General features: G+C 40.2%; 1 protein-coding gene across 5 annotated transcripts in view; it reads left to right on the forward strand.

The window, feature by feature from the left end:
- Positions 1–24,278, forward strand: part of APBA1 (amyloid beta precursor protein binding family A member 1) — a 212,669-nt gene that overhangs the window by 88,583 nt on the left and 99,808 nt on the right. Inside the window, exon 2 of one of the 5 annotated variants that reach the window (XM_057498589.1) lies at positions 20,576–20,630. The exons of the other annotated variants lie outside the window; for them this stretch is intronic. The gene's annotated coding sequence lies outside the window, so the exon portion shown is untranslated. The remainder of the gene's footprint in view (positions 1–20,575; positions 20,631–24,278) is intronic. 5 annotated transcript variants of the gene reach the window in all.

Consider the following 24,278-nt stretch of genomic DNA (forward strand, 5'->3'; position numbering starts at 1 on the left):
GGCATTATACTAAGTGAAATAATACAGAGAAAGACAAATACTGTATGATCTCACTTATATTTGTGATCATAAAAAAAACCTGAACTCATAGAAACAGAGAGAACAGAGAGTAGAATGGTGATTGCCAAGGGCTGAAGGAGCAGGGGAATAGGGAGATGCTGGTCAAAGGGAACAAACTTCCAGTTATAAGATGAAAAAGTCCCAAGGATATAATGAGCATGATGACCAGTTAACAATATGCTGTATTATATACTTGAGACCTGCTAGGAGAGCAGAGTTCTCAGCATAACAACAGAAAAGCTGTATATGCACGTTAACTTTTTCTGATAAACATTCTGCAGTATATACATGTATCAAATCACATTTACACCTTAAACTTACACAAAGGTACATGTCAGTTATACCTCAGTAAAGCTGTGTGGCCTCCGGTGATCCTTACACAGGTCCAGGGAATGAACCACATTTTGAAGTTCTCTACCTGTGTGTAAAAGTGTGCCATTTTTAAGTTATTTAGTGGGGTGGGGGGAGAGTTTTGTTTTATCACCAAGACATTTATCTGGAGAACCTAACACATATATATAAATTGTTATTTTTGTTAGATTAAAAAAATATTTGAATATCACCATTTTAATATTGCCTAAGGAAACAGACTTTGGGTGAAAGTGTCATAACCAGGGTCAGGAAAGAGAAAATCTCCATGAACGTGAATGCAGTGACCTCGGAGAGTGTTGTTTCTGAGCGATTGCGCTGAGTTGCAGGAAGTCCAGATTCGGTCACCTCTGTGGCCTCTGTGGGTAGAAAGCTGAAGAATACTGAGGGTTTCTTCCTCTTCTCCAGGCTAATGGCAGAAGCAGTGCTGCCAGGTGCCATGTGCATGTGTCACCAGAGCCCCAGGCTCAGCACCTTGGAAGCAGCAGAAACGCTGAGGTCCAACAGCAAGAATGCATTTCACAGAGCGAGAAGTTAGTATGAGCTGCAGAGTTGATTGATTTGGAGGACTGCAGCAATAAACATGTAGCACTGAGACTGGAATCTAAAGATAGGAAGCCCTCCATTTGGCAGTGTATAATCAAGTCATAAGATGTTCAGAGCCAACATTTCTACACCTTAAATTTTTTCCTTAAAAAAATAAGATAAATGTAAATTGCTTATAATACCTCCTCCCTGTCTCAGCCAAAAGGGGACTGACTGTAATAGAAACAGAATAGTTAAATAGATGGTAGAACCTAGGACATGATAAAATACTATATAACCACTAAAATATTTTTGAAGATGAGTGACATGACAAAGTCATTCAGGCAACCACCATCTTGAGCATCTACTGTATATCAACCCCTTTGTGAAATGCTTGGGATGGAAATCACAGCTCTGACCTGGAGGAGCTTTGAGTCCTAGTGGAAGAAAAAGAATAGGCAAATGTCACATGGCACGTGCTCCAAAGGAGGTGCTTACTAGGGGCTCTGGGACCCCCTTCCAAACAGGGCCAACTAGCCTAGACAAGGGGTCCCAGAAGGATCATGAGAGGATAGATACCTGAGCTGGGTGGATGTGGATTGGCCCCAGTAGAGACAGAGTGGAGAGGTTTTCCAGAATGAAAGCAGTACACACAAAGGCAGTGGAAGCCAGGGGGTGGCATTCAGGCAACTTGGAATGTTCTCATTCCAGCTGGAGCTTGAGGTGATGGGAGAAGGAGCAAAGGTGGAGGAAGGATAATACCAACAGCAGCACATTTCTCTGAGTGCTCTCAGTGCGTCACGAACTCTATATCCATTGTCACATTTTGTTTCAGTCCATGTCCATGCTATGAAGCAGCAGGGCAGGATTCTGACCAGAATGTCCAACCGCTATGCCTGTCCTCCTAGCTCTGCCCTGAGGTCGAGCAGTGGGTAGAGGTCAGGTCATTGAGGCCTCGTTTTGCACATAAAGCAGCTTGGATGTGGAGCCAGGGAGATATTCAAAGCATGAGTTGTAATAGCTGAAAATGAGAAATAGCCTCCATTTTCCCACAAAAGAGAACTAAGTAAAATAGTTATGACCATTCCATGGAATATTGTTAAAGCATTAGAATGATAGTCATTGACACTAGAAACATGAGAAAAATGTAATGTAATATTTAGAACATTTTCCAGTGTAAAATGAAACTGAAAATTTCAGACAAGTGATAATAAAAAAGTAATCTTACCATCCAAAAATAACCACTGTAATATTTTGGTAACTTCTTTCTATCTATCTCTGTGTGTGTGTGTATGCACATACATAAAAAAATCAGGATTGTAAGTCATATAGTTTTGTATCTTGTATTTGTTATTTACCATTGTATTAAAAGCACTTCCCCTTGGTTGCCATTAAGTATTCTCAGAAAACATAAAATTTAGTGCCTGTATAATCCACCATATAGACAAATAATTATTTAAGGGGATAAAAGACAAGAATGTAAAATGATGTGGGCTTTGGGATTACAACTATGTAAAATTTGCATAAGAAACATTAATAATTCTGGGGTTATAGGCAGTTTCTGCTTTTATTTTCTCTAATGTGGTTATTTTCAGAACTTTGTTTTTTAAAATTTTTCAGCCTTTGGCATTAATCCAGCAATGAACATTTTTTCAACACTTCACAATTGGCAGAATTCCCAATTAATAATAAAATTGTGCTTCTGTTTGACATCCAGTCCAGGGTTTGGGATTGGAGAAAATGCACACTGAAAAACAAGAAGAGAAAGAGATAGAGAAATCCTCAACAGTGCCCTCCCAATGTTGTTGCTTTTGAAAGCACAGTGTAATGGTGACAGTGCGGCCCCAAAGCAGTAGAGAATTGTGCTTTCAAGCAGAAATCCCTACGTGGTGCAAGAAGACTGCCTTATGGCGTCCACTGTTCCACTCCCATCTGAGAGTGGGAGAATTACTTTGTCAATGCCAAAGTAATAAATGCCAGAAGAGACTTGTTTTATTAGGTTGATATTGTTCATGTTGATTTATTGCCTATTTTTTAAAATCAGAACATAGTCATAAACAAACCAAGACGGAAAACTGAGATTCTAATCAGAGGCTTTAGTAATCCATGGCTCTGAAAGTGAAATGTTAAGTTTATAACCCATTCATGTTTGTATATGGCACCTACAATATTATGTAGGGAGAGGATATAATTACTATATTATATATACATATATAACACACTTGCATTGTGCATATACATGATATGAAGATTTAACTTGTTAGTTGTGTGAGAGGTGGCTGTAAAAGAGTGACAGGGTCTGCTCTATCAAAGCAGAGTTCCTTGAAAAACCTACCAAACAAGGATGATAGGTTTTTTTCCATTACAAAAAAATTTACTTAGCCCTCTTTTAGAGAATCATTTTATCATAAATTATATCTGTTTACAAATCCCTAAATGTCAGAAAAATGGTTAAAGGTAACCAAGATATCTTTAGGAAGTCATTTTGAATTGAACATAAAGGATAGGTTATGATATTATAAACTGTTCTAAAAATAAGCCTGTAAGACAATGAGAAAACTTAACTTTATATCATCAAACTTGTGATTGTTAGGCTGCAGCCCATATTTCCAGAAACATCCCCCAGGAGATCTCCCTGCCCACAGGAGTACACTCAGCACCAGAAATCCAGGGTGTTGAGCATCCTGAGCATGCGGTGCCATCTGACACCTCAGTGCCTTTGCACAGCCATAACCTTTGCCCACCCCACCAAATACATCAGGAAAACATTCTTCCTCCTCCAAAACGTAAGGAACAGATCCCCTTTTCCAGGATGCCTTCCTTTACCCCAGATAATGACTCTTCTGTATTTTCTCTTGGATTTCTGAACATTGAACAGTTGCCCTTGTGTTATGACCCTGTTATTCATTTGTTGTGCCATCCTGAGCCACTGAAGGTTGGGGGTTGGGTCTCACTCTCATTTGTGTCCTCACTACCTGGCACACGGTAGGCATTCAATACATTTTATCTTAAAGTAAATGCTTCTATTTCATAAAGCAAGTGACTCTTCTAAAATGTGCTACAAAGCCGTTAGGTCCTAAAACCTGGGCATGTTCCCTTTGGTGTGAATGATGACTGCACCACCCCCTCTGTGGTAGGAGAGGCATTGAGGTAAGTGCCTTCTCAAGCTTCTCAAAGGCCTGATTAATATTCTCTGGTTTTCTTAGAAAACATTGAAGCCTCTCCTTCAATTCTGACCCACCTGGCAGGGGAACAAGAATTTACAATGTCACTCACCCACAAGGCAGAGTGCACGCCTGGCAATTTGATTTAATTATTTCTGGAGCTTGATTCAGGCTGTTCTTATCTGCCTAGAAAGAAAAAAAGACTCTAGTAAGCCACTTTTGAATTAGTGTTATCCCAGAAGAAAGCAGGGGATAATTTTTTTTTCCTATTTTAAGCCTGGCTTTCACCCCTAGAGCAGAGTCCTATTTACAAAGAAGAATGCTAAGCCTTGTGGACAAAGCTTTCTGTTTCTTCAGGTTCATAGAAATTTCTAGTGTTGCCTCAGGCACTCTCAATAATTGTAGAAGTACATGTACTTTTTTTCAGGGTTTCTCAGCCTCAGCACTGTTGGCATTTGGGCTGGATAATTCTTTGTGTGGGAGGCTGACCTGTGCGCTGTAGGAGGTTTAGATGCATCACTGGGCTCTACCTACTACATGCCGGCGACACTCAACTCACAGACACTGGGGACAGTCACAAATGGCTCCAGACACTGACAAATGTAATGGGAAGAGGGAGGAGGACAAAATCGTTCCCAGTTAAGAACCACAGATACAGATACACACACACAATAATATATAGAAATATGTATATGTATATAACAATTTCTTATATATAGCCTCTTTCATATAGCCTTGTCACTTGACAAATTCCACTTGACTTTCATTTCTTACATGAAAATCACTTCTTTTAGAACCCAGTTTAGGGGTGTGATGTGGTGTGATGTGATGTGGTATGTGGGTGTGGGTGTATATGTGTCTGTGAAGCCACCACACCTGAATGAAAAACTTAAGTCTCTGTGAAGAGGTGACCGAGTTAACTTTCCTTTTTGTGGGGGAAAGCACCACAGAAGGTCAAACAGCAGCACTACAGGATGCCTGCTCCATAGCTAAGTGATTATACGATGGAAATGGTCCAGTATTTGCTCTTTCGTGTTTCCCCCCTTTTGTCTTTGAGCATCCTTTTTCATAGCTAGATTTTGAGACATATCAGACTGTAGAGAGAACTTTCCTGGGAAATCTGGTTCTTATGCACTGGCTCACATATACCTCTAAAGTGCTTAGTTGGGTGTAATATGGAAAAGCTACTGTGTTTGTGCTTACTGCATGCCAGACACTATCCTAAACCCTTTACCCATATTATTTCTTTTGGTCCTTACAATAACTCTACAATGTAGACACTGTTAATATCACGGTGAGACATGTGAGAAAACAGGCATAGAACATTGAACACACAGGTGTTAAGTAGCAGAGATCACTCTTGGTCACTACACTGTATATAAGGCAAGGGTTAGTGGATTTGCTTATCTAGAACTTGATGTGACTCTATCAGGAACTATTTAGAGAAATGGCTTTTATGGTTTTTATATGATCTCTTCCACTGCTGCTTGAAAATGAGAGGGGCTAGAGGAAGAGAGAATATATTGAAAGTTCTAGTGGAGGTGACCAAAAGCATGGTTGGGGAAGGCTGGTTCTTTTTCTGTTGGTTACATGTGATATAATGCATGCTTTATTCTTATATGAACTAAGTAGAAGATGTAATTTGTTTTTCCCCATTTTAGATAATGTGTTAGATCCCTAAAATACACACTGGCTAGATTCTTTCTCCCCAGATTTCAATTTTGAAATGAGAGTAATTTACCTAGCAGCTAAAAGAAGGCTCTGGATTTTCCGTGAGGTTTTTTCCCCCTTTGTTGAAGTGTCATCACAGCCAACTCTGATTAGGAACTCTGAGAAATGAGAACTTTCACACAGGCACGTGAGACATTGTCAGGGAATCCCAGCGACTTTGGCTGCTCTTCTGTAGGTGGAAAGCATTCCTGCGTCATCTCCCACCTGGGTAATTCGGTTGGCCATGCCACCAGGGGTGTAAAGTGGACCTGGCATGTATTCTCCCAGTGTGGTGGCTAAACAGTTTTGGCAAAAGACATAAATCTACTTCTGCGTCGGGGGTGGGGTGTGGATATCCTGAAGGAGATGAAGTCTGGAAAGGGGAGGGAGGCACACCCAGTGCAAGCCAGCCCTTCCCGGGATGCCCACACAGGCCCAAGGGTCTTGGTTAGTCTTCTGCCTCCTCCGAGCTGAGGGCTGCAGCCCTCCCGCCAGGGCACAGGGTCATGGGGCAGAGAAGTTTAAGGTGGAACATAAAAGGGGAGTCCCACACACAGGATGTCCAGGGGCCTCCTATCATCTGAAGAAGTCCCCCAGCTCATTCTGATCCATCTACCTATTCGGAATCACTGCATTAGTCAGACTGACCTGGGAAGATGGAGTTCAAACCCAGGATTCAAAGTTAATGAGGAAAGTTGAAAGCACACAGATTAACGATTCGAGTTAAGTGAATGGCTCTGTGCTGGGTGGCAGTGGGGGTGGCAGGAGTTCGCTTAGTGTCAGAAGAAGTTCCACGTCCCCTGCCTTCCCTTTGCTGCTGCGACCTTCTGTGTGGAGCTCCCTTCTCTAGCTGGCAGCTGTCTGCTCATCTTTAAGAGCCCATTCCACTGTTGTTTCTTCTGTGTGGAAGTGGTTGATTCTTCCTCTGTGCTCTGCTGCCATATATAGAATGCAGTAAATACTCGTTGAATGAATGGATTCAACTAGAACCTATACCTTTTTTATTATCATAAACAATCATTGTAAAATAATTCAAACAGTACCAAAGTACATAAGCCATTCAAATTCAAGCATTTATCCATCATTCATTCAGCAAATATTTATTGCATACCTACTAGTTGCCAGGCATTGTTCTAGCAGCTAGAAATATAAGCAGGAATAACACAGACAAAAAGATTCAGGCTTCTCAAGCCTGACACTCAAGTAGCACAAGGCAGGCGGTAAACAAACAGCAAATATCTCATGTCAGATGATAACACACCATGAAGAAGCAAAGCAGGGCAGGGAGGTTGGAAGCTATGTTGGGTGAGGAGGGGCTGCTGTTATTTGAGCCAGGCTGGGCTGGAAAACATCAGAGCAGAGGCCTGGCTGCAGCTGGGGTGGCAGCCCTAGCGACCTTTGGGGGAAGATGGTTCCAGGTGGAGGAACAGCAGTTGCAGAGGCCCTGATGTGAGAATGAGTGTGGTGTGTTGGAGAGACAGAAAGGGCAGCTTTAGAAGATAGGTCAAACAGCCAGGAGCAAAACTGTGCAAAGCTTGATTGGTCATTAAAAGGACTTTGAAATTTATTCTAAGTGAGATGCAAAGCCACTGAGCAGGAAAGTGACATGATCAGATTTATATTTTTAAGAATCGCTTTCAGAACATTTTCACCATCCTTCAGCCAATTATCAAGCACCAACATGTCCTAAGTACTACCCTAGACACTGGGGAGTGGCGGATAAAGGACAAAGGACGTGCCTTCAGGAAGCGTGCAGTCTGGTGTGGAAACCACCAGGCAGATGGACAACTACAGCCCATTGGGTTAGTGTCGTGAGCCGTGCAGGGGAGGGCTGCACACCCAGGGTGAGGAGGAGGTTTTGCAGATGAGGTCATTGTTAGTGACATCCCTAGTCTTGTTCTAAAAGCAGGAGTATATGTTGCTGTGGGGTGTGTAACATGAAGACCTCCCCTCAGTCTGGGGAAGTTAAGGGAAGAATCTTTGCAGAAAGGCTGAGTTCTCAAAGATGAGCTGTAGCTGGTCAGGCAAAGAGGTGGAGTAGAGTCCGGATACATGCCCAGCACAGGAACAGAGAGCAGAGGGTAGGAATGAGAGACGAAGCTGGGACGGCTGGGTGGTGGGCTCTGAGCATGCAGACCTTGAGGCGACGGTGGGCTGGGGTCGTTACCCACAGAGCAGTGGAGAAAGAACATTTTAAGGAACAGCAAGATATGATCGAGCTGCATTTTATAAAAGATCATCCTGACTACACAGTGGAGAATGTTCTGGAAGAGAGCAAGGAGAAGAGAACAGGGAGGAGCTACTGTGTAGAGTACATGAGAATGGACACTGTACACTGAGTATGGGCAGAGTGGCAGTTTTGAACGGTGTGTAGGAGGTGGGGCAAGAAGACTGGACAAATGATAGGACATGGAGCGCAAAGGAGGAAGATGTACCGCCGCCGGCTGCCAGGGGGCTGCTCTGGGAGGGATGGGAGTGGGAACCGTTTATCAAGGTAAATAGTATCACATCGAAGAAGAAATGTGGTGGGAGGGAGAGATGGCCAGTTGATCTTTGGGCAGATGGAGCTGTGGATATTCTGGTAAGAGCCCCATGAAGAGAAGTGTGAAGGCATAGGGCCTGGGCGAATTAGCATGGAGATAATTAAGGCCATGACAATGGATGGGATGGCTCAGGGGGACTCTGCAGAGAGAGAACTGAGCAACAGCCCTCTGCCCGCCTATGGGCTCCCATCAGATGTGTGCTTGAATCCCAGGCCCATGGCCCTCCTTCCCCCTGCCGTGGCTGGGGGTGCGGCGGGGGCAGAGGCCGGCCACCCTGAGCATTCTGAGGCTGGGGGCGGGGCCTCCCCCTGTCCCCCGCCACCGACTAGTGGGAGGACTTGTGTAAAGGTGGCCGCCAGGCTGATACAGGAGCGCAGGGCTCTGCCCGACAGGTGTTTCCAGTTGCCTTCACATTGCAGCTGTTTGGAGGCTTCTGCAGGTAAATAATCAGTGTTGTTTTCTGTTTCTTACTTCAGGATTAGAAAGCACTGTAGAATGCTTTCTTCTCGTGGCTTTGTGCCTGTACTACATGAGGAGCCACAAAGGAACCTGGGCCTTTTTTTCTTATGGACTTGAGCTGCAGCCTTTTCACTGAATTCACATCATCAGTGGGCAGGGAATAGGTAAAGGTGGTCAGAGGATACAAACTTCCATGTTAGTAAGTTTGAGGAAGATGAGAAAGTTCTGGGGATGTAATGTGCAGCAGAGTAACTGTAGTTAACAATATTGTTTATTTGAAAGTTGCTGAGAGAGTAGATCTTAAAAGTTCTCAAAACAGCACACACACACAATTGTAGCTTTGTGAAGTCATAGATGCATTGACTAACCTAATGTGATCATATTTTCACAATACATACATATATCAACTGAGTATGTTGTATTCCTTAAGCTTATATAATATATTGCATGTCAGTTATATCTCAGTAAAGCTCGGGGTGGGAAAAGAAGTATTTCATAGGGCTTCAAAAGGGTTACTAAATGTTACAGAGAGTTGAGATTTCCTTAAACCAGAGGTATGCCATGCAAAAGCAAACATCTAGTGAACCATACTTGTCTAAAGCAGAATTGATCATCCTTGGTAAGACTTGATTGTAGTAATATTATGTATTCTGACTGCTCAGAATGAGAACTGATTTTACTCCCCCTCTCACCCATGATAGCCCATGCAATGCCTGGTCCATTAATATTAATATATACTAAGTCCTCACTGAATCTCAATCACTGTTATTGTTGTTTTGTTACCATTACTTTATTGTCCTTGCACACTTGTCCATTGCTCCCAGGTAGGGACTAAAAGGATCTGGGTCTTTTTATTCCTTGGAGCTAGCAGATTCCTTGGCACGGGGCAGGCATGAAGTATTTTATAATATATTCTAATTGTTTGACTTGTAGTAATCTTCCCAATTTGAGTGTAAGCTCCTTGAAGACGTGAATGATGCCTCCTACATCTTACTTCTAAAAATTGTAGCCCTGTTCTTGAGCACATGGTAGTTATTTACTATAGTTATTTAAAAGTTGATAGATTGGAATCATGAGTTTCACTTTTGTCCATTGAAGAAGAGTATAAAGATTATAATAACCCTTTGTGGCCTCCCACCCTTGCATCAGAAGCAATGTCAAGCCTACCTTATTGAAATGCACTCAGTAACCTGTAAAAATGATGGGAAAATGGGCCTTTTACAATTCAGAAATACTGCAGTCAAAAGCAAAGACATGCTCTTTGTTTTTAAATATTGCTCTTTGATCAGGTTATTAATATTCATCAAGCTCTTGAGATTGTCATTAGGTATTAATGCCATTAGAGTTGTCACTGGGTTTCAAAGCGTCACCACGGTGATGAAATTGCCCCTGTGCTTCCGCTGCTTTTCAGATTAACTGCATCAGGGTATGAGTTCCATGGACCTTTGCCAGCCTGTGCTCCTGAAATGGAGAGGTGGTGATGAAAAAGTACAGAGGTCAGGAGAGGATTCTTGGATGGAGCATCTGGAATTCAGAGTTCGGGGAGTTACATTTTATGTGCACTTCATGAGGCTGATGCCTCAGGGAATAGAACATGATTACCAGAAAACAGTCTGTTGCTGTCAAATGAATGCCACCACACACACTTTACTGAGAACTGACATTAAGGAGAGGCCTCACTATTTAGTTTCAAAGTGGGCAGCTTGTATTTCTTGACATTTTATTCCAGTGACTTTTATATTAACAAAAGTCACTGGGTGCTATGAAAATAATCAGTCCTTGGCACAGCTAAAGGCTTCCTGTTTTCTCAAACATCTTGGAGTAACTGTCCACCTGAGTGTTGGGAACCCCAAGATCCAGAGCAGTTAATCTGGAAGGATTTGGTTTCTTCAGAGTGATCTTAATCTTGACGGATGGATGGACAGACACATCTTTCTACAATCTTTTTTTTTTTTAAACCAAGGAATTAGTAAACTCGGAATGATATGAGCCAATGTGTTCTCTGTGAATATAACATAGGGGGTGGTCTGGGTGCTTTATTTGGTAGCCATGACTCATATATTAACTGATGTATTAACCTTTTCTACCTTTGAATTTAAGAATGTCTTTTATTTCAGAAGACAGAGAGTAGACCTTAAATTGAACCTTGATGAAAATTGTGCTAATACAGGACAGCTTTTCACTGGTAATCATTTTAGAAAAAGAGTTTTGATGATATCTCCTCTGCTGGTGAGAGTAGAAGAGAAATTTAATAGTAAAATCTTTTTAATTTCCAAGTCCATTTTGGGTGGATGGGGAAAGCAAAAGTCATTTTTAACTGAGAAAATGGCAAGCTGGGTAGAGATACACTTTTTCTTAAATTTGTGAAGAATGGTGTATAACCAAAAATGGAAGAATATATATATAATTCTGATTTCAAGAGTCTTGCCAAATTCAGATGACTTTATTTAGAGAGAATAAGATAGACTTAAGACTTGTGTGGAGGAAGGTTTCAGTTTTCCAATGGACTGGCCCAGACTGTGACCCCTGCTGATGCCGAGAGCACAGATGAACTGTAGGCTTTAGACATAGTGAGGTAACTTTGACTTCTGTTCAAGATTTAGAAAAACAGTCATTTCCAAAGTAACCAGGTAAATTCTGTAAACTGTACCTTTCAGAATTGACAGTGATAGTAAATTTCACAATAATATTTTCTGTGGTGTTCAAGTCTACCAATATTGTTTTATCATACTGTTTTTAATTTCACTATTTTTTTATTTGGTATTTTAAAAGATTATTGTATTTTTAAGCCCATAATTTAAAATGTCTGAGCAGATCAAGCGTAGTATTTTCTTTGCAACAGGCTATGTACCCACAATATTGTTGGTTTTTTGGGGGGTAGGGGATTTGGAGTTTTTTCATAGTCCTTGAATTGATCTTTATAAGTTTTGACTAAAGCAGAAATTCAAGTAGAACAACAAAAACTGGGATAAGTTTCAGAGTGTCAGTAATATTTGCACCATAAGGTTTAATTCTCTGGCTATCCCATTATAACACTTAAAAACTGCTTCTGAATTGCATTTCATGTTTGATTTGACCTTACAGTAGCAATCCAATTCCTTCTGAATGTACATGGAAAATATTATGAGATCAACTTGAGAAGTAAAGCAAGTCAGTCCAACTGCTGCTTTTGTTTGTTTATTTGTAAATAATGAAAAAAATTAATGGAGGAGAATTATCACCTCCTACCAAAAAAACAATTAGAGTGAGAAATAGTAGAAATGAATATTGTGGTAATCATAGTCACCTCAGTGTCCCCTAGACCCACGAATGATATATTGTAGGATTGGCAGATCCATGTAGATCCCAAAATCAGCTACAGTCAAAACTCTCGTGGACCTCTGGACTGTAGGCAGATACTGACTCATTCATTATAAACCAATAATGACCTTTCTCTGATTACGTAGTAGAATTAGTTTGGTTCTCCACCTAAGGTTATTGCTTAACTCATTCCCTGACCATCCCTTTCTGAGGAAAGAAGAGTTTCCTTCCTATACAACAATATCACTTTTATGATCCTGCTAAAATGCCCCTAAGGCCACACTCTTCTAAGTGTGAGCCTCATACCCAGTCAGTGAACTGTTTACTCCTGGTCTGCAGTTCATTAAAGGAGCTCACACCACCACATAAACCAGTTACGTCCCTGTTCAGTTCATCGGTTTATCATGGCAACTTCCTCGATAAAGGGATTGAATACATTGCCTGAAACCCTGGAGGAAGCAAAGTGCCAGTGTTCTCTCTCTGACTTTCAAGAATTTTCTCCAAACTTTGCAAATTTATCCCAGAATGTATAAAACATGAGAACATGGGACTTTTGTAGGGCAGCATTTATAAAGAGCAACATCATATATCCCACATATACAGAGTTCATATTATTGTAATTAACTATTACTCAGTTTGTTTCTCTTCCATGAAAGTACTTCTCAGGTTTATGTACAAGTAGCATCAACTTGTACATAAATCTGATTCCTAGGTAGGCAAATTAACAAATTTAATAACATCATTATACAGTGTTTCATAATATTAATAGTTATTGATGAGTGCTTCCTAAGGTACTGAGCCAAGGGCTTGCAATGCATTAGCATACTCCATACTCACAACAGCCCTTTGTGGTAAGAGTTTTTATCATCCTGTTTTTGGAAATGAGGAAACTGCAGCTTAGAGGTTAAATAACCTACCCTATATCAAACAGCTAGTCAGTCATTAAAGCAATGATTCAAAATCAAGTCTGTTTCGCTTCAGGGCCCTTGCTCTAAGCCACTCAAAAGCCCATCAGGGCCAGCTGGATAAATGGTGACAGAGAAGCAGATTCAGATTCTGACAACATGGTGGGCAAAGCTCTGCAAAGTCTCCTTTAACCACAAACAAATAGAAAAGTTGGTTAAAATATGCTTTCTAAAAATGTCATAACAATCCAGATCAAAAGAAACAAAGGGAATCACCAGGTGTGAGAAAGGAAGTGGGAGCTCAAAGGAGTCAGATAAAAATGCGGCCCTGAGGGCCCTGGATCTGGAAATAGACCCTGTGTTAATTCGCGTGCCTGCAGGGACAGTAGATGTGACTGGCTCTTTGCAAGCAGGAAACTAAAACTTAAACCCTATTTAAAGCTGAGCTCCTCAGCTTTATTATGTTATATATATTATATAATATTAAAAAAGGGTCACTCTTTTTTCAAGAAGGGGACTTGAAAAATTCCATCCATCAATTCATTCCATATAATGGTGTGGGCTCCAAATCTACTCCAGTGGGGCAGAAGTCTAGAGAGATTGTCTTTACCTGATTATAAGCTCTCAAAATGATGAATACATTGAGAGGCGGAGCCAAGATGGCGGCGTGAGTAGAGCAGCGGAAATCTCCTCCCAAAACCATATATATTTTTGAAAATACAACAAATACAACTCTCCCTAAAAGAGAGACCAGAAGACACAGGACAACAGCCAGGCTACATCCACACATGTGAGAACCCAGTGCCTGGGGAAGGGGGTAAGATACAAGCCCCGGTCTGGCAGGACCCGAGTGCCCCTCACCCCAGCTCCCAGCGGGAGGAGAGGAGTCGGAGTGGGGAGGGAGAGGGAGCCCAGGACTGCTGAACGCCCAGTCTTAGCCATCCGCACCGGAGCGCAGACACACAGTGCGTGGGGAGCTGGAAACTAGGGAAACAGGTTAGTAAGACTTGTGAGCGGGTCCCTGCAGCTGGTGCCCCGGGAACAAAGAAAAGCAAGTGCTTTTTGAAAGTCTTAAAGGGACAGGGACCCCACAGCTGGATGGGAGCATCCCGGGAATCTTAGCCCGGCAGCTGGGAATCCGGGGGAACTCTGGGCACACTAACACCCTGTGCCGCAGGGCAGCTCGAAGGCCCCTCATGGAGATAAACAGCCTCCCGGCCGTTCCCCTTCTGACACGGCTCCGCCATATCATAGCAGCAGCCTGGGGCAGGCCATGCCCACAGCAACTGTGGAGCTAAACTACATAGCGGCCGGGCAAGAATCAGAAGCCCAGTCTGCGTGCAGCTGCCCAGCACAAGCCGCTAGAGGTCGCTTTTCTCCAAGGAGAGGAAGGCCACAAACCAACAAGAAGGGACGTTCTCCCAGCCATCACTTGCCCCAGCTCTGCAAACTATCTCTATCGCCATGAAAAGGCAAAATCTGAGACAGACAAAAATCACAGAGACAACATCTGAGAAGGAGATAAACCTAACCAGTCTCCCTGAAAAAAAATTCAAAATAAAAATAATAAACATGCTGACAGAGCTGCAGAGAAATATGCAAGAGCTAAGGGATGAAGTCCGGAGGGAGATTACAGATGTCTGGAGGGAGATCACAGATGTCTGGAGGGAGATTACAGAAGTGAAACAAACTCTGGAAGGATTTATAAGCAGAATGGATAAGATGCAAGAGGCCAGTGATGGAATAGAAACCAGAGAACAGGAATGCATAGAAGCTGATGCAGAGAGAGAGATAAAAGGATCTCCAGGATATGAAACAATATTAAGAGAACTGTGTGACCAATCCAAAAGGAAAAATATCCGCATTCTAGGGGTACCAGAAGAAGAATAGAGGGGAAAAGGGATAGAAAGTGTCTTTGAAGAAGTAATTGCTGAGAACTTTCCCAAACTGGGGGAGGAAATAGTTGCTCAGACTATGGAAGTACACAGAACTCCCAACAGAAAGGACCCAAAGAGGACAACACCAAGACACGTAATAATTAAAATGACAAAGATCAAGGACAAGGACAGAGTATTAAAGGCAGCCAGAGAGAAAAAAAAGGTCACCTACAAAGGAAAACCCATCAGGCTATCATCAGACTTCTCAACAGAAACCTTACAGGCCAGAAGAGAATGGCATGATATATTAAATGCAATGAAACAGAAGGGCCTTGAACCAAGGATACTGTATCCAGCACGATTATCATTTAAATATGAAGGAGGGATTAAACAATTCCCAGACAAGCAAAAGTTGAGGGAATTTGCCTCCCACAAACCACCTCTACAGGGCATCTTACAGGGACTGCTCTAGATGGGAGCACTCCTAAAAAGAGCACAGAACAAAACACCCAACATATGAAGAATGGAGGAGGAGGAATAAAAAGGGAGAGAAATAATCATCAGGCTGCGTTTATAATAGCTCAATAAGTGAGTTAAGTTAGACAGTAAGGTAGTAAAGAAGCTAACCTTGAACCTTTGGTAACCACGAATCTAAAGCCTGCAATGGCAATAAGTACATACCTTTCAATAATCACCCTAAATGTAAATGGACTGAATGCACCAATCAAAAGACAAAGAGTAATAGAATGGATAAAAAAGCAAGACCAATCTATATGCTGCTTACAAGAGACTCACCTCAAACCCAAAGACATGCACAGATTAAAAGTCAAGGGATGGAAAAAGATATTTCATGCAAACAATAGGGAGAAAAAAGCAGGCATCGCAATACTAGTAACAGACAAAATAGACTTCAAAACAAAGAAAGTAACAAGAGATAAAGAAGGACACTACATAATGATAAAGGGCTCAGTCCAACAAGAGGATATGACCATTATAAACATATATGCACATATATGCACCCAATACAGGAGCACCAATATATGTGAAACAAATAATAACAAAATTAAAGGAGGTAGTAGAATGCAATGCATTCATTTTGGGAGACTTTAATGCACCACTCACTCCAAAGGACAGATCCACCAGACAGAAAATAAGTAAGGACACAGAGGCACTGAACAACACACTAGAACAGATGGACCTAATAGACATCTATAGAACTCTACATCCAAAAGCAACAGGATACACATTCTTCTCAAGTGCACAAGGAACATTCTCCAGAATAGACCACATACTAGGCCACAAAAAGAGCCTCAGTAAATTCCAAAGATTGAAATCCTACCAACCAACTTTTCAGACCACAAAGGTATAAAACTAAAAATAAATTGTACAAAGAAAGCAAAAAGGCCCACAAACACATGCAGGCTTAACAACATGCTCCTAAATAATCAATGGATCAATGACCAAATTAAAATGGAGATCCAGCAATATATGGAAATAAATGACAACAACAACACAAAGCCCCAACTTCTGTGGGACGCAGCAAAAACAGTCTTAAGAGGAAAGTATATAGCAATCCAGGCATATTTAAAGAAACAAGAACAAACCCAAATGAAGAGTCTAATGTCACAATTATCAAAATTGGAAAAAGAAGAACAAATGAGGCATAAAGTCAGCAGAAGGAGGAACATAATAAAGATCAGAGAAGGAATAAACAAAATTGAGAAGAATAAAACAATAGAAAAAAATCAATGAAACCAAGAGCTGGTTCTTTGAGAAAATAAACAAAATAGATAAGCCTCTAGCCAGACTTATTAAGAGAAAAAGAGAATCAACATACATCAACAGAATCAGAAATGAGAAAGGAAACATCACGACGGACCCAACAGAAATACAAAGAATTATTAGAGACTACTATGAAAACCTATATGCTAATAAGCTGGAAAACCTAGGAGAAATGGACAACTTCCTAGAAAAATACAACCTTCCAAGACTGACCAAGGAAGAAACACAAAGTCTAAACAAACCAATTACCAGCAAAGAAATTGAAGCAGTAATCAAAAAACTACCCAAGAACAAAACCCCCAGGCCAGATGGATTTACCTCGGAATTTTATCAGACATACAGAGAAGACATAATACCCATTCTCCTTAAAGTTTTCCAAAAAATAGAAGAGGAGGGAATACTCCCAAACTCATTATGAAGCCAACATCACCCTAATACCAAAACCAGGCAAAGACTCCACCAAAAAAGAAAACTACAGACTAATATCTCTGATGAATGTAGATGCAAAAATACTCAACAAAATATTAGCAAACCGAATTCAAAAATACATCAAAAGGATCATACACCATGACCAAGTGGGATTCATCCCAGGGATGCAAGGATGGTACAACATTTGAAAATCCATCAACATCATCCACCACATCAACAAAAAGAATGCTGAAAAAAAATTCGACAAAATTCAACATCCATTCATGATAAAAACTCTCAACAAAATGGGCATAGAGAGCAAGTACCTCAACATAATAAAGGTCATCTATGATAAACCAACAGCTAACATCATACTGAACAGCGAGAGGCTGAAAGCTTTTCCTCTGAGATCGGGAACAAGACAGGGATGCCCACTCTCTCCACTGTTATTCAACATAGTACTGGAGGTCCTATCCATGGCAATTAAACAAAACAAAGAAATACAAGGAATCCAGATTGGTAAAGAAGAAGTCAAACTGTCACTATTTGCAGATGACATGTTATTGTACATAAAAAACCCTAAAGACTCCACTGCAAAACTACTAGAACTAATATCGAAATTCAGCAAAGTTGCAGGATACAAAATTAACACACAGAAATCTGTGGCTTTCCTATGCACCAACCATGAACTAATAGAAAGAGAAATCAGGAAAACAATTCCATTCACAATAGCATCAAAAAGAATAAAATACCTAGGAATAAACTTAACCAAGGAAGTGAAAGACCTATACCCTGAAAACTATAAGACACTCTTAAGAGAAATTAAAGAGGACAATAACAAATGGAAATTCTTCCCATACTCTTGGCTAGGAAGAATTAATATAATCAAAATGGCCATCGTGCCCAAAGCAATATACAGATTCGATGCAATCCCTATCAAATTACCAACAGCATCCTTCAACGAACTGGAACAAATAGTTCAAAAATTCATATGGAACCACCAAAAACCCCGAATAGCCAAAGCAATCCTGAGAAGGAAGAATAAAGTGGGGGGGGGGGATCTCACTCCCCAACTTCGAGCTCTACTACAAAGCCACAGTAATCAAGACAATTTGGTATTGGTACAAGAACAGAGCCACAGACAAGTGGAACAGAATAGAGACTCCAAACATTAACCCAAACATATATGGCCAATTAATATACAATAAAGGAGCCATGGAAATACAATGGGGAAATGACAGTCTCTTCAACAGATGGTGCTGGCAAAACTGGACAGCTACATGTAAGAGAATGAAACTGGATCACTCTCTAACCCCATACACAAAAGTAAATTCAAAATGGATCAAAGACCTGAATGTAAGTCATGAAACCATAAAACTCTTAGAAAAATACATAGGCAAAAATCTCATGGACATAGACATGAGTGACTTCTTCATGAACATATCTCCCCAGGCAAGGGAAACCAAAGCAAATATGAACAAGTGGGACTATATCAAGCTAAAAAGCTTCTGTACAGCAAAGGACACCATCAATAGAACAAAAAGGTATCCTACAGTATGGGAAAATATATTCATAAATGGCAGATCCGATAAAGGGCTGACATCCAAAATATATAAAGAGCTCACACACCTCAACAAACAAAAAGCAAATAATCCAATTAAAAAATGGGCAGAGGAGCTGAAAAGACAGTTCTCTAAAGAAGAAATTCAGATGGCCAACAGACACATAAAAAGATGCTCCACATCGCTTGTCATCAGAGAAATGCAAATTAAAACCACAATGAGATATCATCTCACACCAGTAAGGATCACCATCATCGAAATGACAATCAACAACAAATGTTGGCGAGGTTGTGGAGAAAGGGGAACCCTCCTATACTGCTGGTGGGAATGTAAATTAGTTCAACCATTGTGGAAAGCAGTATGGAGGTTCCTCAAAATGCTCAAAATAGACTTACCATTTGACCCAGGAATTCCACTTCTAGGAATTTACCCTAAGAATGCAGCACTCCAGGTTGAAAAAGACAGATGCACCCCTATGTTTATCGCTGCACTATTTACAATAGCCAAGATATGGAAGCAACCTAAATGTCCATCAGTAGATGAATGGATAAAGAAGATGTGGTACATATACACAATGGAATATTACTCAGCCATAAGAAAAAAACAGATCCTACCATTTGCAACAACACGGATGGAACTAGAGGGTATTATGCTCAGTGAAATAAGCCAGGTGGAGAAAGAGAAGTACCAAATGATCTCACTCATATGTGGAGCATAAGAACAAAGGAAAACTGAAGGGACAAAACAGCAGGAGAATCACAGAACCCAAGAATGGAGTAATAGTTACCAAAGGAAAAGGGACTGGGGAGGATGGATGGGTAGGGAGGGACAAGGGCAGGGAAAAAGAAAGGAAAAAAAAAAATCATAGGGATAAAGGAAAATAGTACCAGTTGTGCTAAAGGATGTATTAATTATCTTATTGTGGTCATTATTTCACAATCTTTGTCTAAGTATATATATAATTCATATGTATATCTCTATATAAGTTGTACACATTAAACATGTATATTTTATTTGCCAATAAAAAAAATTTTTATTACAAAAAAAATGATGAACACATTGACTTCTTTCCTTTCTTTCAGCATTACCAAAAACAAATCCTCACCTTGATGTTACTTATGGAAATTTTTTAACACCAAAGATGAAAGGAACATTTTAAACATAACCAGAAGGGAGAAAGAAACCAAGAAAAAGGTCAAATTGCCAGCAAAGGAAAAAGAATTCAACTGGCAGCGTACTTCATTTTGGCAACAATAAAAACTAAAAGACTTGAAATAGCATCTTCAAAAAGCTGAAAAAAATTATCAACCTGGAATTCTGTACCCTGTAAACCATCATTTCAGTATGATAATGCATAGAATACACAGTGATAGGAAAACTACTGAGAAAAACAGTAATCTCATAAACATTATGTAGAGTGAAAGAAGCCAGGCACAAAAGAGTACCTACTATATGATCCCATTTATATGAAATTCAAGAAATAGGCTAAATCAGTAGTGGTAAGTGTCCAAAAAGGGAGGGGTGAGTACCAACTGAGAAGGGGCATGAGAGAACCCTCTGGTGTGATGGAAATATTATAACTCTTGAGCTGACTGATATTTGCTTGGATGTACACGCAAAAATTCATTGAGCTAAACCCTTTGCATGCATGCACATCACATACCTCCCTGTATGTACGTGGACCTCCCAAAAAAGGATATATTTTCTAAAAGAGAGGGCATAATAAAGGCTTTTTAAGTTTGCTTTTATAAATGCCCAGTAAAAACTTGCTAAAGATGAATTTCTGAAAGAAGGAGCTAGAACCCAGAGGATCAGAGTGGGTTTTAATAATGAAGTGAGAAAAGAAAGTGGTAAATAAGAGGCTTCATTTAAATAAACATTGACTAACAATAATAATGATGTCTTTGGCAGGTGGGGCTTCAAAGCAAGATGGAATTAAAACACTTGATAACAACCAGTGAATGTGGTAGGTGCTCACTGGAGTCAAAGCATTTTAAGATCCTTGCTTTTTTCTGGAGGAGGGTAGAAATGTTGATTAACTCTGATTCAATGTTAAAAATTTAAGGTAGTCACAAGTACAATAGAAGCAGAATATCTAGCTTTCATATTGATTGATTGTAAAATAAGAATTAAGAAGTTTTTCAATCTAATAGTAAGCCAGAAAGGAGAAACGCATAGTAAATAGAAAAAAATAATGGAAGAAATAGGTCCAATTAAATTTAGTAATTATAATATAAATGTAATTTGTTAACAGATATAACTTTTAACACATTAGAAGACAGAAATTCTACCACACTATTTATAAAAGAGACTCTCAAACAAAATTTCACAAAGCCGAAGGCATAGATACATCAGGAAGATTTTTTAATGAGAGTTGACGTAATTCCATCAGTATCGTGCAAAAACATTTTTTAGGAATAATTCATAAGGAAGATAAAAATCCCTAGCTTGAACCCTCAAAGTACATAAAGCAAAATTTGATAGAATGACAAGGAGAAATAGACAAATTCATAATTAAGTGGGAGATTTTTAACGCACATCCCTTAGAAAATAATACTTTAAGTAGACAGAAAATGACCAAAGATGTAGAAGAGTTGAACACTATTAATGAACTTGATTTGGACTATATAAAGACCCCTGCCCCAATAGTTAGGCCATATACATTCCAAGCTCTACAAACATCATTTACCAAATTGCATATGTATCAGGCCACTAAAGAACTATGGGTAAAGAGTAAGCCAGACAAAGTATAAGAGAACTGGGAGCACTGAGGCTTGTGACAAACAGGAGACAATGTGCCTTCTTAAGGCAAAACCTTAAGAAGTAAAACAAAAATACTCTGCAGCCTATACCCTCTGGTTTGAAACTTCTAGTTATTGCACTGTTCTGAAATCACCCAGGCCAAACATCTGCCACTGCCTTCCTATCCTGTTGCCCATTTGCTAATCTTTTGACAACTCACAGACAGCTGTATTCAAAGAAGGGAAAGGTGTTACCAGTGGCTAAGACTCTCCCATAATCAGTCGTCTTTGGACTTATGACCACTTCTGATATGGGGTGACAGGGCATCAGGAAGCAGGGGGAGGAGAGGAAGAGGCTTATCTCAAATTAGGTTGGAGGATTCTGTGATGACTTTGGGGTTATTCATTGTTCCTGGTCCTCAGAAGTTCACCCCTAGGAGAAGTTGTATGAAGTCTTGATCTGAAGATGTTGAAGAATGGATCAAAGAATTTTCTTCCTGGATACAGTTACTACTTTATGTGTTGAATACATTTAATAAGTACCTATGCTTTGTCGTGGCTGAAAGAACTGTGTGACCCTGTAAAGACTTGCACATAGCTTATCGTGGTGAGTTAGCAAGCACAGGACTTACCAGGAGCACTGTAGGACTGCACTTAAACATCTAATTGTCTCATATGCTTTTGGCAGGTTTACAAATAACATTGTTCAGTATCATGGTTATAATATTCTAGATTTGGTGTGTATTGTCCTAATTTGTTAATCTATAGCATTCTTAACTCTTTATAAATGATTCATGCTAGCCTCTTGTTCAGTTAAATTTTAGTGTCTCTTCTGGATCTTTTGCTGACCTGGAAATTCTACAGGCAGCTCCATTTTTAGGCTGATGAAAGGCAGTGATCCCTGCAGCGATCTGTGCTGTCTCCCCCAGGTACTTTCCTTCAAGCTTGAAATGGTTCCATTTATTACCATGAATCCCTGCCCCAGAGAACATTTTAGCTGAATGTTTGCTAATTTCCTTTGCCGCTCTGACTTTGCACACTGGATATCAGTCTGTCTCCCAAAACCTTTCTTTACTTTTTTAAATCAAGGCTTTGATCACTAAATTACGCATCTCATGGGTGTTTTTGGTTGACAAAAAAGGAATGAAACAACCCATCACAGTTAATTTCACAGTATAATTGAATAGCTAAAGCAACTATTGAGAGTGAGCATCACCCGTACCTCTAAGGAATAAGTAATACTCAGGTTTGGATTTTTCTAAAGGTGATAACAATTGGTCCCTTTGCAAAGAGTAATCAATGACAGCGGTACTTGGTCACAGACTCCCCCTGGGCATCAGAGTTCTTACCATAGAGGCGGTCTTTGTTGGCTGCATTTGTGTCAAATTGGAGAGGCTGTCCAGCCCAACTGTGTCAGCAAACTTCTGGTCTTGGTGTCTGCATCCAGCATCTGGTGCCCCATTTCTCCTCTTAGGGTTTCAAGCTTTACTGTATGGACTGAACAAAGATGTAAAATGCTTTTGCGTGTTCTTACTAACCAAAGGAAACCTGGTTTTGTTGCACATCCAGGTATATTTGAACCAATTCAGTATTCTCTGCTTGATACAAAGCAGAGGGACGTGGCAATGTGATAGGGATAGATTCATCTGGATTATGTTTGTGTAATTGCTGGGCTTTAAGGGTTCATGCGAAAGACTTCATTCACTGTATGTGAGGCCCCTAATTGGAGAATTATCTAACTTTTTCTGATTTAGGCTCAAGTAGCAATTCATGTTGAGCTATAAATGTGAAAGTTGGGTGGGGTTTTTTCTTTCTTTTTGCCACTGAACTGCTCCCTTGTTTTAGGTTCCTTCTTTAGAATTAGATTAAAACAGTCACCTGAGTTATAAAATTTGACAGTTAAATGGATAGTATCCTCATTACATAAATAGCTTACGTAATTTTTGTGAATAACAGTAAGGCCACAATAGATAAGTGAGCAGAGGACATGAACAATCCCCTAAGGAAAAAATCCAGATGGCCAGTATGCATTTTAAAAACCATTCAACTCACTAGTAATCACAGAAATGTCAAAACAACCATGAAGTATCCCTCCTCATCTCTAACATTCTACTCTGGTAGGTTACTTAAGGTTTATTTCTAAAAAAATTTGATTATAAAAAGGCAATAAAGACTCTGATGTGACCTTGTTAAGTTGATACATTTTGATATATATTCCCAAAATGCTTGCTCAATGGTTGAACCAATTATACTCCCAAATAGGCCAATATGTAGAGGAGATGCCTCTCTCTCTCTGTGCTCTTGTATATAGTGAGATGATCCATTCTCAAAATGCTGCCAAATGAGCAAACAAATTACTGCACAATTATATGATATAATACTTTAGTAAGTGTATACTTATGAAGATTTTATATAACTCAGAAGAGATGCTTATGAAAAGGACAAATGATATTTTGGGTAGCCCCAGGCCCTACACGTCCCATAGCTACACAGAGTCTAAGGGAGGATGAAGAGTATATGATGTCCAGTGCCCGCTGATCACCAGGTGGTTACCATTCCTTTTATTCCCACTACATGCAGCCCAAGGGATGTTTAAAATCTGGGTATAACAGCCCAGCCAGTAGTATAGCTCATTTCCTCCCACACCCTGGAAAATAGTTGTGCAAATATTAAGACTTGTTTCCATGGTTAAATCATCCACTACTGTTTGAAAGAAGCCTGGACTCTCTCTGAGCAAAATGAGTTTGTGATGTTGAAATGTTCTTGGCGGTGGTGCCTCACTTAGTTTTGAATACTTAAATTATGGGGATGTTATCTTCTCAGGATGTGTGCAAGAGATCAGTCATCAGTAGTTCTGCTCTCTTAGCTCATTC

The sequence above is a fragment of the Manis pentadactyla genome, chromosome 3 (genome assembly GCF_030020395.1).
Source record: "Manis pentadactyla isolate mManPen7 chromosome 3, mManPen7.hap1, whole genome shotgun sequence".
In the NCBI taxonomy this organism is placed as follows: domain Eukaryota; kingdom Metazoa; phylum Chordata; class Mammalia; order Pholidota; family Manidae; genus Manis; species Manis pentadactyla.